Source organism: Coffea arabica, chromosome 7e, assembly GCF_036785885.1.
Source record: "Coffea arabica cultivar ET-39 chromosome 7e, Coffea Arabica ET-39 HiFi, whole genome shotgun sequence".
Lineage (NCBI taxonomy): Eukaryota > Viridiplantae > Streptophyta > Magnoliopsida > Gentianales > Rubiaceae > Coffea > Coffea arabica.
Genome location: NC_092323.1, coordinates 23,057,102 through 23,075,008, shown reverse-complemented (window position 1 = coordinate 23,075,008; position 17,907 = coordinate 23,057,102).

The window sequence follows — 17,907 nt, the reverse complement described above, 5'->3', positions numbered from 1 at the left end:
CATTTACTTTCCCCGTTCACCTTATCAACCCCCGCTGGCCAGTCAACAACACACAGTAGCTCGAGCGAAACAAAATCACTTAGGTTTAATCAAAGTTTTAACAAAGAACGAAATCCCAAGATTAGCATGGAACTAACTTCGACCAAACCCTGACTGGTTCGAATAGTCCGTCTACCCTTGGAACCGGGTTGGAACCAAACCCTGAGATATCCAATCTCTCAATAGATAATATCTCTCAACAAAGTACACAACAAAGTACTTACCCCAACAGCACACAGCAAAAAGGGGTTCAACTTAAATCATGTAATCACCGCCATCAGCATACAACAAAAGGGTGATACTCAACATAAAGCATGTATGCTCACATATGAAATCAAAACAAATGATGAGTTTAGGACGAGTGAGATAAAGTACACCGTCGTCCAAGTACCCATTTAACATATACAAAGCACTTTGACAATTTCATATCAATAATGGTACAAAACGAGTTACACGATTTTGATCATAACTGGAGCTGTGGTTATCGAATTAAAACGTACTAGGTAGTGTCTCGAAACTTAGGCAAAGAGTTACAGCTTTCATGAAGATATCTCAACCCAGTTGTTAGTGGATCCAGGTCAAATTTGCAAAATACAGAACTAGAATGCCAAAGGCTAGGTTAGTCCTCTAGTGAAAATTTGGCGGCATGCCCCTTGTGTTTACCTATTTTCCAGCCATTTATGGCTTCAATATTTTCCTCAAATCAGTCCCAAAGTCACACATAAAATAATCTCATTTCAATAGCCGTTCAATAGGCTCAATGTCGTACAAGTACAAAATCAAGCTAAGAAAATGTTTGGAAATGAAGTTTAAGTCATAAAACAAAAGACAGATTTGACGTCGCTTAGCGTATCGGACACAACCGAAGCTAAGCTTATCGAATTGGGGTGAAATATATACCGTTTCGAAGCTAAGATAAAGGGCTACAACTTTGATGAAGACCACTCAGTCCAGTTCATAGTGTATCTAGGTAAAAATTTCAAATTACAGAACCAGAATCTCACAATCAGGCTAGTTAACCGCACTATACGTAAATGACAATAACTCAGGCTACCGAAGTCTGATTGAGTCATTTTCAGGGGCGTTGGAAAGCTAAGACATATCACTACAACTTCTATGTTTTGGCCAAATGCTAATTCAGTACGAATCAGGGTGAACAGACGCAGTCAGATTGGTGAAATGTCAAAACTGGCCACAGAGCTCTACCTATGGCAGTCAGGGGTATATTTATCTTTTCACATGCTACAGTACTAGGATTGAGCTGAACTTTACGGGCAGCTATAAAATATAATTCCCTACAACTTTCATGTTTTGTACTAAACCTAATTCGGCCCCCATCATGGTCAAACAAAATCGGGCAGAACAGAACAAAGAAGAATCTCAATTCTGGAATTTGAACTTTTTCACTAGAAATTCATAGCCAACAAGTACTCTATCATCAAAACCATCAACTACTAGCTCAATAACATCAATTAAGAGGTAGATAACTATAATCAAAGCTGAAAATGTAAACTCTAGATCCATATCCAACAAATCAGTCAAAACTAACCGATTAACCGTCATAAGGCAAGATTAAGAGCTTCTAACTAAACTTTAACAAGATTAAAGAAGAGAAAAGGGATAGGCGGTCATGGTACCATTATGCAATTACTCAACTAAGCTCAAATACTCATAATATCAAGTAAATGAAAATCAATTATACCATAATTGTAACTAGTTCAATTCTATTTCTCATCTTTTCCCAATTCACAAACAAGTAACTTAAATGGTCTATAAAAATGCTTCCTAAAACCATGATTATTTTCTTATTCAACTTGAAGAGGGATTTATTCATTTATATATATATATTCTTATTCAACTTGAAGAGGGATTTATTCATATATATATATATATATTCTTATTCAACTTGAAGAGGGATTTATTCATATATATATATATATATTACACAAGTTATGAAAGTGCCTTTTAACACGAGGATCGACATTTTTAGATGAAAATCGCCGGTTACTCAAAATTTCACATACTCAAATTGTTTTGCATACTCTTAATTCAAGTACCGTTTTACGTGAAAATCGACATTCGTAGATGAAAACTCCCAATTACTAAGTACAAGAGCCATTGAAGTAGAATAACTTTTATTCTTTTCTTTTTTTTCTTCTTTTGTTTTTCTTTTATTTTCTTTATTTTTTCAAAGTAAATATAATAAACATTCGCTTAAAAGAATAATCATGAGAAAAGTATTGCACTTATTGACTATATTTGTCACTTAACTATGTAAAATCAAGTAAAGAGAAAAAATTTCATCAAAATTGTAAAATTTAGGCATAATTTTCTCCACTTTACTACGTATATTTTCCTACAAATGCACATTATGATCACATACTAGTCATTTCCAAATTAATTGAGAAAATAAGTTTTTTAGTCACATATATTTATCTAAAAAATAGAAAGAATTTGAATTACTAATGGTATGGAACTTGTCACCCTTGGATAAAATTGAAAAAATTTGAAACATTTTGGGGCAAATTTATAATTTTTGACAAGATTTGAAAAACTTTTAGTAGAGTTTTCCCTTAAAATTGGACGAAACTTCCTTCCAGCAAACCCAGAATTGACAATAGTTAAGACACATGGCAATTATCCTATAACATGTCCAAATATTTAAGCACAAAGTTAACATCTAAAGATAATTCTTTCCCCACACTTAACATACACATTGTTCTCAAACTTGAGGCACAAGCCCTCGACCAATCAATCATCTATAATCAACTATCTACTAACAACTGTCACAAGTTCTGAAGTACAAAATAAGAAGTGCGAGTTAAACATTCCTTAAAGAGAAATTAAAAATACAACAACGAAAAAGACACAAAACGGAAAACAAAGATAGAGATCATGCGAAGTCCTGAGGGGTCTTAGTCATTGCCCTCGTCATCACGTGTGGAGGTAGATGTATACCGAAATGATCTTCAATGTGGTGCAGGCGAGTATCCATTCTGGCTAACTGATATTCAATGCCATCAATACAATCAGAAAGCCTCTGTCAGTTGGATTGAGGTGGCTCCAAAGGAGGAGAAGGTGGGGGAGCAACGGTGGAAGAACCAGCCTCATCTCGACCATGCCGCGTCTTTGATCGTCGCTTCCGAATTGGCTGAGGGATGGCTGCCACATCAATGTCCATACTTCTAAGGGAAATCAAAGATAACTCAGTACTAGGGTGAACAAATTCATGCACAACTCCAGCCAAATTTACTTCCACCCTTTCAAACACTAAGGAAAGTAGGCGAGGAAATGTTAATTTGAAAAACGTTGTGCATCTTCTCACTATGGAGCATGTAAAGCTGATGATGATCTTCGGTAGAGGAATACGGGCATACAAGAATTCCCGGGTGTGGAACATTTAATAAGGAAGTAGATATTGCTCTTCCAAATCTTGCTGTGACCAGTCTTCTTCGGAATCACATTATGCGCCATCTTATAAATAATGAGATAATAGTGAGTATCAAAGACACTTGCCACCATTGTCTCCTTCCCTGAAGATCGAAAGGGATGGTACTCAATACCAGACCTAGACATGGTGTGCGATAGATCCCACTTCTTGTTGAGTGCGACAAATCTCTTTTTCAAATCGACCGCTCGACCATGGTTGCTACAACCCAATATAGCTGCCAAGTGCTCCCATGTTAAATAAATGCACCTCCCACGCATCCACAACTCTACCAACTCGCCACTATGACGTGTCTTGTTAACAATGTTGGCATAGAAGTCACGCACTAACTCAGGGTAGCAAGTTAAGAATCGGCGCCCAACCAAGTTGGTTGAACGGCTCAGAAATGCGATATGCTACCTCAATCTCTGAGCTCACATGCTTTTCAAATAAGAATTTCAAGTTAGCATGTGTATCATAGCACTCCTAATTCTGCAACATTGAAACTCTAGTGCTATCATATACCACTGGCTCAGTTTGTTGCTACGTTTCCCCCCGTTGAAGTTGTGGCATAGGTTGAGGCGATGGAGATCGTTCCTCTTCTTCGCTTTCCTCAATTTCTTCGCTTACTTCCATCTCTTCAGTCTTTTTACTACTAGAAGGAAAGGGTTCACTAACCACCGGTCTTTTACCTCTCACCATGGTATCTCAGATAAAAAAAAAAAAGAAAAAATACGAGTACTTCTCATACCAAGGCAAAAGGGTGCATATATCACATATTACACATCACAAATTGCTAGAAAATTGTTCAAATTAGCCAAAATCACCAGAAGCCTAACATAGACAACTTATAAAATTAATTTAGTGATTTTTAGCAGCAATCATGTTTATAAAAATTACAAATTGACAATAATAGATAATCTCTAGCCATAAAAATAAGTAGGCAAAATTAACTCCAAAAATCACAAAAACTATCAAAATTACTCTTAATCAACAATGTACATGCTAAACTATCATCAACCAACCATTTTTTATTATAATCATCCATAAACAAGAACTCAATAACAATCTAAGCTAATTTTTCAATTTTATCCAAATATAGTAAATTAAAAATTTAAACAACTAATAATCCATCAATTTTCTATATTTGAACATGTAAACATGCTTAATCAACCTTAATAAGCATAAAGGAAGCTAAAAAAATTAATACATATCATCAAAAATTTGAAATTAAAAGATGTTAGAAAACTCAGAAAATTGAAAAATATCAACTTCTAAAATACGAAGATTTGATGAAGAACCTTATCTTAATCATGTAGAAGGATGTTTGGTGATGTTAATGATGCAAAAAAAATCCTATGAAATACCCTCCAATTGACCCCCAATTGCTTGGATAAAAATTAGAAACTCTAGCCCTAAATCTTCTTAGAACCGAATTTGAGGTGATTTTCTTGGATTTCAATCAGTTAGAAAGGCTATATGATGATCAAAATGTGTTAGATTGATGATTTTAGTTAAAATATGGAGTAAAAATAAAAGTGTGTGAATTATGTGTGTGTTGGTGAAGAGAAAATGCGAGGAAGAAGAGAAGAATATTGAAATGAATTAATTTCGCATATTCTATTTTTAAGCAAAATCGACAATACACGACCTCAAAATGCGACCTATCTTTAGGTCGTATTTTGTACAGTGTCAGTGTGTAAGGATCGAAAACAACCTAAGAGGGGGGTGAATTAGGTTATTTAAAAACTAATCTAAGTTGTGAGACTCTTTTTCCTCAATTTGAAACTTACCATCTTTTCTAGATGACCATACAATGTTGCAATTAATGAGAGATCAAGATTGCTTGTGAGTAGATGAGAAAGACAGTTTGTATTTGCAATATAGTAAGCAGTAGAGAAAGGATAGCAAACCAGAATCAATTCCAAGCTCCTCTTGAGCTTGGATACGCTTTATAGAACAAGTTTCTTCAAGTTAATCAATTACAATCAATCTTTGTGTACAAAAAAAGGATCACTTCCTCATTGCTCCAAGCCACACTTGGTCAAGTTAGAAAGTTTTACTATCATTCGGATAACCCTCATAAAGCTACACTATTGAAGTAATTTTCTCACACAAGAAGAGTTTCTATGAAATTTACACAACTAAGAGTACAAATCTTCCTTGAAGAGTATTTTCTTACTAAAATCATTCTTGATATGATGTAATCTCAATGTGCAAAGTTCTTTTGAAGTGGTTGACTTTGTTCTATTTATATGAGACCAAAAAGTTCTTCAATTAATGCTTTTAACGGATAGAAGGCAGCTCAAGAGTCAACTAGCCGTTGGTAGTGTTGGACGTCCGGTGGACCTATTTCTTGCATCCGAACATAGGCAGTGAGCTCAAGAAAATTTCTTGAATTATTTCGGATGTCCGGTACCTTTAGTGTATGCGTCTGAAGGTAGGGAGTGAAACTGAGAATTCTTCAATTCTTTTCGGACGTCCGGTGCCTCCAAAGCTTTGCGTTCGAAGTGTCGCAATATTTGTCGAATGTCCAGTGCTCTGATGATGTCGTCTGATCGAAGTCAGTGAACTTAGAAGGAATAACTTAACATCTTCGGACATACGAGAATGGAGTTGTTCATGCGTCCGAAGTTGCACAATGATTGTCGGATGTCCGATCCAGTCTTCTTGTGCGTCCGATAGCAGTTTTAGTATTCTTTGTGCTTAGTTTTTGAACCTATTTTGCTCCATTTCTGAAAAGGTCTATTGAGAAAATATTAGTAACATCCATTTATTTTGTAATCATCAAAAGCTACGGACTGAGATTAACAATATTCCCCTTTTTGATGTTGACACAACAATGGATGGAGGAAAATAATTGAGGCAAAACTCCCCCTTACTTAATGCATCCAAAGAGTGGACACTTCCCCTCAGAATAATTTCCTCTCACTTGTAGATCACTGGACACTCCCCCTCAGAATGACTTTCCCTTACGTACTTATCACCAGATTGCATATCCATTTCTCCCCCTTTTATCATCATTAGATCAACCAGAAACCAATATCCAACAACCAGAAAACCAGTATCCAGAAACCAGAATCCCAACAGTGATATCAGCAATTATCACTGTCAGCAGTCAAGATCATCAACATTATGAATATCATCAATATTGGCAGTCAATATTAGAAATCAGAGACCAAACTGAATTAAGAGTTGACCAAATAAAGGATAATCCACAAAAGCAACATCAATAAAAGATAACCAAATAGTTTTACAAATCAGTAGAGGAAAGAAAATAGAATCCTTAATACAAAGCACATGAAATGTTTAAAATGCAAAAGATGCAAAAGTCTATTATGAACTACCATCCTAATCATGAAGTGAAATTGCCTAAAAGTGCTTAAATGGTAATTTTGGACGATCCATGCCTCCTCCTTGCTAGGCGAAACTGAGCAGGATCCACTTCTTTCTCTTTAGTTTTCTCATCATCATCCTCTTCAGTTGCTGGAGCCTTTCCCTTGTCTTGTGGCTGAGAATTGGAAGCACAAAACTCTGGAGTGGTTTCAGTACAAGGAGTTTGCTCAGTTGGCTCAGTTCTAGGTTCTTTTTGGTGTACATTTTCATCGTCTTGAGGAACAGGAGGCACAAGCAAATTTCTTTTGTCAATGAAGGTGGCTTGTTGGTCGGGTGATATGGTTATCATCAGACCATCTTCAAGGAGTAGGAAGTGTTGTTTGAGGTCCTCAAGCAAAGAGATGATCTCAGAATTAGATGAATAGGGTTTAGTGGCTGACCTTCTAGGATGGATAGGAAAGGGTGAGACATACACGGACTGATCTCGAGGAGTCCTAGGGGAGACAGGTGTTCCATGATGATTCTTTCTCCTAGACTTCAAAACAGTTTCCTTGTAGCACCATTTACCATAAAAAAACTTCAGATTTTTTCTTTCAAAATATGCCTTTGAAAAGACAGTGGATGCACTTTCTTTTGGTGATTTGCCAGTGAAGGAAATTTTGAAATAAGCAAAGATTGGGGTCAGAAATTTTACATAGGAAAGTTTTCTACGGTTATCAGTGCTGATTTTGAGTAAGAATTTTCACATAACAAAACTGAAATCAATTCGAATTTTTTCAAGAAAGCAGTAAAACAGGTAAATCTCTATTTTGTTGGCATCTGTCCTATGACCATCAGTAGGCACCAACAGATTTGAAATTATAGAGAAGATGATCAAATTTTGAGGATTGAGATCCTCCAATCTTGCCTCAACAGGAGTATGAAAATGAGTTTGAAAATAAGTCATCAGTTTTGCAACATGAAAATAATGATAAGTAGAAGGAAATTCTTCATATGAGAAAATGTTTACAATTTTTCATTTAAAACCATCTTCAATTTTGATTTTTGGAACAGTGTTGACAATGTGAGGGTTTAACTCTACATCAACAGAATTGACACGTGAAATTAGATCAGTGTGTGATCTACCCTTTCTAAAATTGGCAAAGAATTGATGAAGCATGTCAGGGTAATAAGTGTTGGGAATAGTCAGAATGTGAATCCATTTTTGGAAAGCAAAAAGTTCAAGAACAGGTTCAAGGTCAAGCTTACGAAATTCAAAAGGGAGAATGGTTCTTTGAGTAATGAAACCCTTCTGTGAAATCCATTCGAATCTCTCCCTGGCATCATCATCAATGAACATTGGTAGTGGGGTAGGTTCCTTTGCAATCTGAGCCACAGGTTGCTCCCTGGCAGTTCGTTTCCTCTTTCCATTTCGTAGAGCATCATGTACATTGGTCTGTCCACTAGACATTGTCTTGGTGACTTTCTGGTGAAAGTCTTAATAGCTTGCTGATTCTCAGCATTTTGCTCAGCAGTCTGTTGTTCTTTAATTTGCTCAACAGAAGGATCAGTAGTTTACCTTTCCTTAGTTTGACCAGTCCCCTTCTTTTTAGCAGACCATTTCCCCTTTTTACTATGAGATTCAGTCCCTTTTCTAGGTGATTTCATGATGGATGCGTCAACATTAGTAGGCTGCTCTAGTTCCTCTTCACTATCACTGACAGGAGGCAATACAGTGGGCTGTTCCTCAGTTTGCTCAGCGGAAGTAGTTTGCCGTTCCTCTGAATGTTTCTTTTGGGCCAAACCTTTCCCTTTTCCACCTTTTTTTGTTCCTTTCTTTGAAGATTTGGTAGTGGATGGTTCAACAATGTCAATGTTTTCATCCCTCAACTTGAACCTTGTGGTGCGTCCGACACTAACAGACCCTTCTCTAATTCTTATCATGATAAAATGCAGGATGTTTATGTTGCAGAGTACGATGCAAATGTGTATGAGAGTAACTTAGAGTGCGAATGGACTACAATAAATGATTGAATCATCCAAATAGAGTAAGTGGTTAGGGTTACGGGTCAGAATTAGGATTTATGGGGTAGTTGGCAGTTAGAGAAAGTTATGAAGGGTAATGAACGGGCAAAAAGAATGTAATGGTTTTGGACAAATCAATTTTTTGAAACTTGTTCAGAATAGAGATGAATTTTGAATTTGAAATTGGGAGAAGATGAAGAGTTGCGTCCGAGATAACGGTAAGAAAAATGAACTGACTGAAGGAATGGACTGTCTTATAAGATGCAATTTTTGAGTGTCAGACGGCCGAATTTAGTGAAGCGTCCGACACAACCGTCCGTAACAGAACTTTCTAGACAAGTGATCAAGAACACTGTCGGACGTTCGTTCTAATGCATCAGACATCCGACAAAGAATGACCAGAGAATTTTTTAGAATATTTTTTCTGAAAAGCCAAATTTTGTTCTCAAGAACATAAATTGATCCAGTGGTAAGGCTTTAGTGAGAATATCAGCAATTTGATCTTTTGAACGGATATATTGAACACGAATTTTACTCTTTTGGACAAGATCACGAATGAAATGATGCTTTATATCTATATGCTTTGTCATAGAATGTTGAATGGAATTTTTTATCAAATTTATGGCACTAGTGTTATCACAATACATAGGCACACAGTCATACATTAATCCAAAATCATTCAATGTGTTTTTCATCTACAATAATTGAGTACAACAAGCTCCGACGGCAATATTTTTCGCTTCGGTTGTAGACAAGGAAATAGCATTTTGTTTCTTACTAAACCAAGACACTAAGCAATTACCAAGAAAGTGACATGTTCCAGTTGTACTTTTTCTATCTATCCTACAACCGCTAAAATCCGCATCTGAAAAACCATATAAGGGGAACTTATGACATTTAGGATACCAAAGACCGTAATTCAAGGTTCCTTTTAGATATCTAAAACTTCTTTTCACTGCATTTAAGTGAGATTCCTTTGGACAAGATTGAAAACGAGCACACAAGTAAACAACAAACACAATATCAGGCTACTTGCAGTTAAGTAAAGCAAACTACCAATCATACCTCTATACTTCTTTTCATCAACTTTTATACCTTTTTCATCCTTGTCAAACTTGGTAGATGTGCACATAGGTGTTCCAACTTCTTTTGAATTTTCCATTTCAAATCTTTTGAGTAGCTCCTTGGTGTATTTAGCTTGATTAATGAAAGTTCCTTCCTGGGTTTGAATCACTTGGAGTTCAAGGAAGAAATTTAATTCTCCCATCATACTCATCTCAAACTCTTTTTGTATAATTGTGGAAAAATTCTTGCACAAACCCTTATTAGTAGCACCAAATATAATATCATTCACTATCTATGAACCATTTTGATTCTTTAACAATATTCATCAAATTCACCTACACAAGAGTTCACAATATAATATATGGTACCCTTTACTTTTTGGATCCTTGAGAGTTAGCATTATGTCTAATTATCCACATGCATTTCATGTTATTTCTCATATTTTTTTTAACATAGCAATTACTCATCATGTGACCAATTTGACAACAAAAGTTGCACATAGTCAGTGAATTACTTGCATGGACAAATTTAACAAATCTGATTTGTCTTCTCTTGTAAATGGTAAATTCATGTGCATTGGAGTTCAATTTTTTTTCATGCATGCCAGAAAGAGGTTTTGGTTCATTCCTTTGAAACCAGTTTTGTTTCTTGTGTTGAAGCAAATCATTAAGGTCATCCATTCTCCTTTTCAAGTTTCCTTGTTCCTTTCTGAACAATTCACAAAACTTTATTTTTCTATCCAGTTCAATATGCAAATCAGTCTCAATTCTTTTTAGATTATCATTTCAACTTTCAGATTCTTGTTTTGTCGAAAAAGGTTTGCATTGTTTTGAACAAGAAAATTGATCTTTTGTTTTAATTCCTTGTTTTTAACATAGGATTCTTTCAAACTATTATGTAGTCTCTCCATAATGAATTAACATCATCATCAAATTCATCATCACTATCAAGTGGAGAGTTAAAAGTAGTTACCTCATCATCACTAATAGCCATGAATGCCATTTGGGCAGATTCCTCTTCTTCTTCGACTTCACCTTCTAACTTGCAATTATTCCATGTAATTTGAAAGTTATTGAATTTTGATTTTTGTTCAACCTTTCCTTTCTTCTTTTTGTTCATTGGACACTCACTCACGTAGTGTTCAGGTTGGCCGCATTCAAAGCGTTTATCAGTTTATTTTTTATTGAACTCTTGCTTCCCTTTGTTTCGTGCATTGCTAAACTGATTTGGGAATGAATTGTTGTTTCCTCCTTTTCTGAACCTTCATTTGTTGAGGATTCTCTTGAAACTTTTTGTGATGAGAGTTAGATCACTGTCATCAACTTCCACATCTTCTTCATCCAGGGAGGCAGAATCATCTTCATCTTGAGATGCCTTTAGAGCAATGCTCCTTCTTACTTTTACATCCTCTTCCTCTTGCACTTTGGACTTAAGTTTCAGCTCATAAGAGGTTAGAGAATTAATAAGAGATTCAATAGGCAAGAAATTTAGATCTCTAGTTTCTTCGATGACAGTTACTTTACTCTCCCAATCCTTGGATAAAACATTCAGAATTTTTCTTGATGCGAACTTGATTCTCCAAGGACCACTCGAGAAGAAATCGAATCGACCAGGCAGCGAAAGGATCTATCTTGATCAGGTTATGAATAAATTGGATGGATTCTAAACAATCAATGACCGCTCGAGATTGAATAGAAGGGTAGAATGGCGCCACAATTCAACATAATCTTGAATTGATAAGCCAAAACTTGAATAAAGGAGACATGACTCACTTTGTATCAAGGAACGTTCCCAAAGGAACAGGAGAAAACTCTCAAATTTTATTCATAATTGTCTTCCCCTTGAAAATATCATAAGTTTGGCTATTTATAGCCTTACAAGACTCAAAAACCTAATCTAAATTCGAAATAATACAAGTTTCCTTATTTGACTTGGTTTCTAAACATGACACAATTTTCTAAACAAATTTGGAAGCAATTAATTACTTCCTAAAACTCTAACTCAACTAGAATAGCAAATTAACTAACTCAAATTGGCTTAACTATGGTCAACATGACCTGAGCCTTTATTCCCCTTATTAAGGACTCAAAAATAACTCAAGACTAACTCTAATTAACTATCAATTATTACTAAAAAATTAATTAAATAAATAACAAGAAATAATTATGACACAAGTTCAGATCTTCAATGATTCTCGAGCCCGATTGCACCATCAACCATTATTGGAATGTAAAGACTTGCAAAATGAATTTTCTTAGACTTGAAAGGAATCCAAATCTTCATGTTCTCATCATTTCTGTTTTTCTCACCTAGAGAGTATTCCTTTTCCAACACCTCTAACTTCTTAATGAGGTAATTGAATTTACAATACATCTTATCAATGTTTTCATGAGATTCCATCTTGAACGATTCATACTTGGTAATCAGAACAAATTTCTTTTATTCTCTCACATTCTCACTCCCTTCATGGATTTCTCTAAATTTGTCCCAGATTTTTTTAGCGGATTTAAACCCTTGGATCGTAATATATTCATTTGAATCTAAGGTACTATATATCACATTCATAACTTTAGCATTCAAGGTAAGGTGAGTTCTGTCTTCACCAGTCAACTCATTTTTAGTTTTTGGTTTCGGTCTATGAGTGATTTCATCTATTATAGAGATATCATACGGACTTTCATTGACAATGAATCGCAACTCGATATCAATAGATTGCAAGAAAATGATCATTCTTTCCTTCCAACTCACATAATTAGATCCATTAAATATTGGGGGTCTAGTGACGGATTGTCCCTCAAAAAATATGACATTGTTGGTTGTCATTTTTACTCCCAAGCCGATTTAGCTTAATCTCTAAGAGACCAAGTTCTGATACCAATTGTAAGGATCGAAGATAACCTAAAAGGGGGGTGAATTAAGTTATTTAAAAACTAATCAAGTTGTGAGACTCTTTTTCCTCAATTTGAAACTTACCCTCTTTTCTAGAGGACCACACAATGTAGCAATTAATGAGAGATCAAGATTGCTTGTGAGTAGAAGAGAAAGACAGTTTGTATTTGCAATATAGTAAGCAGTAGAGAAAGGATAGCAAACCAGAATCACTTCCGAACTCCTCTTGAGTTTGGATACGCTTTATAGAACAAGTTTTTTCAAGTTGATCAATTACAACCAATCTTTGTGTACAAAGAAAGGATCACTTCCTCCTTGCCCCAAGCCACACTTGGTCAAATTATGAAGTTTTACTATCACTCGGATAACCCTCACAAAACTACACTATTGAAGTAATTTTCTCACACAAGAAGAGCTTCTATGAAATTTACACAACTAAGAGTATAAATCTTTCTTGAAGAGTATTTTCGCACTAAAATCACTCTTGATATGATGTAATCTCAATGTGCAAAGTTCTTTTGAAGTGGTTGGCTTTGTTCTATTTATATGAGATCAAAAAGTTCTTCAATTAAAACTTCCAACGGATAGAAGGTAGCTGAAAAGTCAACTAGCCGTTGGTAGTGTCAGACGTTCGGTGGACCTATTTCTTGCATCCGAACGCAGGCAGTGAGCTCAAGAAAATTTCTTGAATTATTTTGGACGTCCGGTACCTTTAGTGTATGCGTCCGAAGGCAGGGAGTGAAACTGAGAATTCTTCTTCAATTCTTTTCGGACGTCCGGTGCCTCCAAAGCTTTGTGTCCGAAGTGTCGCAATGTTTGTCGGACGTCCGGTGCTCTGATGATGTCGTCCGATCGAAGTCAGTGAGCTTAGAAGGAATAACTTAATATCTTCGGACGTCCAAGAGTGGAGTTCTTCATGTGTCCAAAGTTGTGCAATGATTGTCAGACGTCCGATCCAGTCTTCTTGTGCGTCCGACAGCAACTTCAGTATTCTTTATGCTCAATTTTTGAACCTATTTTGCTCCATTTCTGAAAAGGTCTATTGAGAAAATATTAGTAACATCCATTTATTTTGTAATCATCAAAACCTACGGACTGAAATTAACACAGTGCGGAATCGAATACACGACCACTGAATACGCGATCTGAAGTCGAATTTCTCTAATGCTTGCGTATTCTGTTGTGTCGATGCAGAATTGAATATGCGAACATGAAATACGCAACCCTCAGGTCGCGTTTTCTGCATTTCTGCAATTTTTTTTTGTAGAAATTAATACTTCACCAAAAATATGACTTTTACCCCAAAATACTCAAAATGCGTTCTAATCATTCTTTTGTCAAAATTATCATTGCATGCACATGTAATATGATCAAATCATGTATTTTATCCCTTTTTGCTGGATCAAAAACACCATTAACACAAAACGAAGGGTTGAGTTCCTTGATCAAATTTCATCTTTTTCGTCTCAAATGGTCAACTTTACTTCCATTTGCCGAACCTACGATACAAAAACAACAAACGAACCTCAAAATTAACATGTATAACAAAAACATTAGGTTGCCTCCCAACTTGCGTTTTTGTTTATAGTCGTTGGTTCGATTTAAAAAATTTGACTCTTTAGGTTGAAGAAAAGTCACCTAAAAGACATATGAGTCCCTTGGGGATGATTTCACCCACCAAGTAGGGTTTTAATCTTTGTCCATTGATCTTGAAGCGCTCATTTCTTCTATTAACCACCTCAACGGCCCCATAAGGAAAGACTTGAATTATTTCAAATGGTTCCGGCCATTTTGATTTGAGTTTTTCGAAAAATAATCTAAGGCATGAATTGTATAAGAGAACTTTTTGCCCGGCCTCAATTGTTTAAGTATAATATTCTTATTATGCCAATATTTGACTTCATCTTTATAAATTTTGGTATTCTCATAAGCATGTGGCCGGTGTTCCTCAAGTTCGCTTAATTCAAGTAGTTTCCTTCCGCCTGTAAGATTAAAATCCATATTAATTACTTTAATAGCCCAACATGACTTGTGTTTAATCTCTACAGGTAAATGACAAACATTTTCATATACTAATCGATATGGTAACATCCCCAAAGGTGTCTTAAATGCCATCCAATAAGTCCAAAGTGTATCGTCAAATTTTCTTGCCCAATCTTTTTTTTGATTTCTCGATTGGCTAACTCCGTTTATCCGTTTGCTTGAGGACGGTATGGAAGTGATGTCTTGTGCCTAAAACTATACTTAAGTAACAAAGAATCAAGTTGCTTATTATAAAAGTGCTTTCTTTCATCGCTTACTATTAAAAATTTTCTTTTTAAGAAACCAAAGTACCACCATAGTAGTATTAGTAGGTGAAGCGATTGTTTCAACCCATTTAGAAACATAGTCTATGGCTATTAAAATGTACTTACTATTAAAAGAACTAGAAAATGATCCCATAAAATCTATGCCCCACATATCAAATAACTCAACTTATAAGAAAGTAGTTAGAAACATTTCATTTTTTCTAGAGATATTTTCGGTCCTTTGACAAGTATCACAACTTTTAACATACTCCCTAGCATCTCGGTACACGGTAGGTCAATAAATCCCGATTGCCACACTCTAGCTACGATTTTAAAGTGCTAAAATGACCACCCATTTCTAAATTATGACAATGATATAAAATATCACGTACCTCCTCTTTGAAAAAATATCTATGAACCATACCATCGGACAATGCTTATAGAGCAATAGTTCCTCCCAAAAATAACTTTTAACATTATATAAGAATTTCTTCTTTTGGTAAAAATTAAAACCCTTCGGAAATACTCCACTTACCAAATAATTAGCAAAGTCCGCATGCCATGGAGAATTGATAAGTGCTAAGAAAAATTCATCCAAAAAATTCTTTTTAATTGGAATTTGGTTAGTTGTTGGGATATACTCTAGTCTCGAAAGGTGATCTGTTACAAGGTTCTCCGATCCCTTTTTATCCTTAATTTCAACATCAAATTCTTGCAATAAAAGAATCCATCATATTAGACGAGGTTGTGTATCTTTCTTATGCAGTAAGTATTTAAGAGCAGAATAGTCCGTATAAATGATAACTGCAGTAAGTATTTAAGAGATGAATGGTTCGTATAAATGATAATTTTAGATCCTACTAAATAGGATCTAAATTTATTTAGACCAAATATCACCGCCAATAGCTCCTTTTTCATAGTTGTAAAATTGAATTGCTTCTAGTTTAGTAATTTGCTAACATAATAGACAACATGCATCCTTCCTTCTTTCTTTTACCCCAAAACTGCTCCGACTGCGTAGTCACTTGCTTCACACATCAACTCAAAGGGTAGCGATCAATCCGGTGAAGTTATAATAGATGCGGACGTCAATTCCTTCTTTAACCTATCAAATGCATTTCCAAATTTCCGAGCTTATTGTACACGACAAACATACAATATATAAATTTAAGAAAATATATGAGTATAATCTCTGGGATTTTCTCGAACTTGTAGAGAGCTTCCTTCGATTATCCTCCTCGAATGCCAATCCAAGGGCTTCGCAGCTTATTCTTGGATCCATCACCGATTCCTTCAAATCTTGATATGGAAGATTCAAAGAACTTGAAAGATATTTGAAGACTCAAGTTTTGATATGTGGGAGACTTGGAGAGCTTGAAAATCCAGACCTTTGCAGCTTGGAGCTTCAATACTTGAATGTATGAGATGCCTCTTCGTGTGTGTCTCTCGACTTGGTAGAGAGACCCCTATTTATAGTTGTGGTCTGAGGTAGAGGTTGAAGACATGTATACCACTCTACTAGTCTGGCAAGACATGCAGTCATTTAGGACTGTGCCAGTTTAAATATTATCTCTTCATTTTATATTTACTAATAAAGAGATAATACCAATAAGTAACTCCTTAATTGACCAAATTTGTATACGTGACGTGGCACTATTTAATTGGACAACCTATTGTAGTATATAAGAGATGTATATGGATTAAACGACTCTAAATATTATCTCTTTAATAAGAAATAAATATTTAGATATCTATCCAAAATTTTTTCAAGTTATATAGACATGTGACATGGTATAATTTGGTTGGTGTAGATATCCCAATAATTTCAATTGATTGGAACACCTCAACTTGACATGTGGCAAAATATAATTGGCCATTTAATAACCAAATTTTCCAAGTATACATGACATATGGCAATATCCGATTGGATAGAAATAAGCCATAAAAATAATTTATAGACCAATGGTAATTTTAAGAATTAATTAAAATTTCATTGTCTACAAATGCCCCCTCGAAACTTGTTTGCGAATGCTAAAGACTGAAGCAAGATTTGAACGGACAAGTTTCGACATTTTTTTTTAATTTGAGCACCGTCGGAATATTAATTCTCAAATAAGTCCATAAATAGACTAAATTTGAAGCTTTAGTGACTTAGTGATCTTAAATAAAGTCCAATGACTTAGTGGTCTCAAACTCCACGTGAAATACCACCAATGCATCCCTTATTGATCTCAATTTCCAAGATCACTTGTGAGGACCCGAAAAATTTCTTATTTTTATAGAATATTAATGGTTTAATTAAGTATTTATCCACCTGTTTTCCCCAAATAATTTATTACGACCATTTTAAATCCATTCGTGTGGAATAATGTCTTCATTATGCTTTTAAAACGTCCCGTTAACAACTTCAATTTTCGGAGGATTGTTTAGGTGAGAAATAATGAACACGAGTGTTACAAAGTGATATTATATTCGAGAGTATGATTATCCTGGGAAAATTAAGAACGGACAATAGCAGATTAAGAAAAGTTAATCGAGAATTAAAGGTGAATAAGTTCTAAGTGAGCATATACTACTCACGCGTGGATAGTTTTCCAAAAGACGCATGGATACAAATTTATTAGAGATTTGAGGAGTTAATACTCGACTCATATGAGGACTCGTAAAACTCCTATTAAAACCCTATTTTGAGCTTATTTAATTATTTACTTGTTCATTTATTCCGAGTATTATTTTCTAGACCTATTGAACCTAATTACGTGGAAATATAGTTTCATTATATTTTTAAAGTGACTTGTTTCAAAAATTAATTTCCGAGAGCGCGTTTAGTGAGAACAGTGAATAGTACTTGGAAATTTT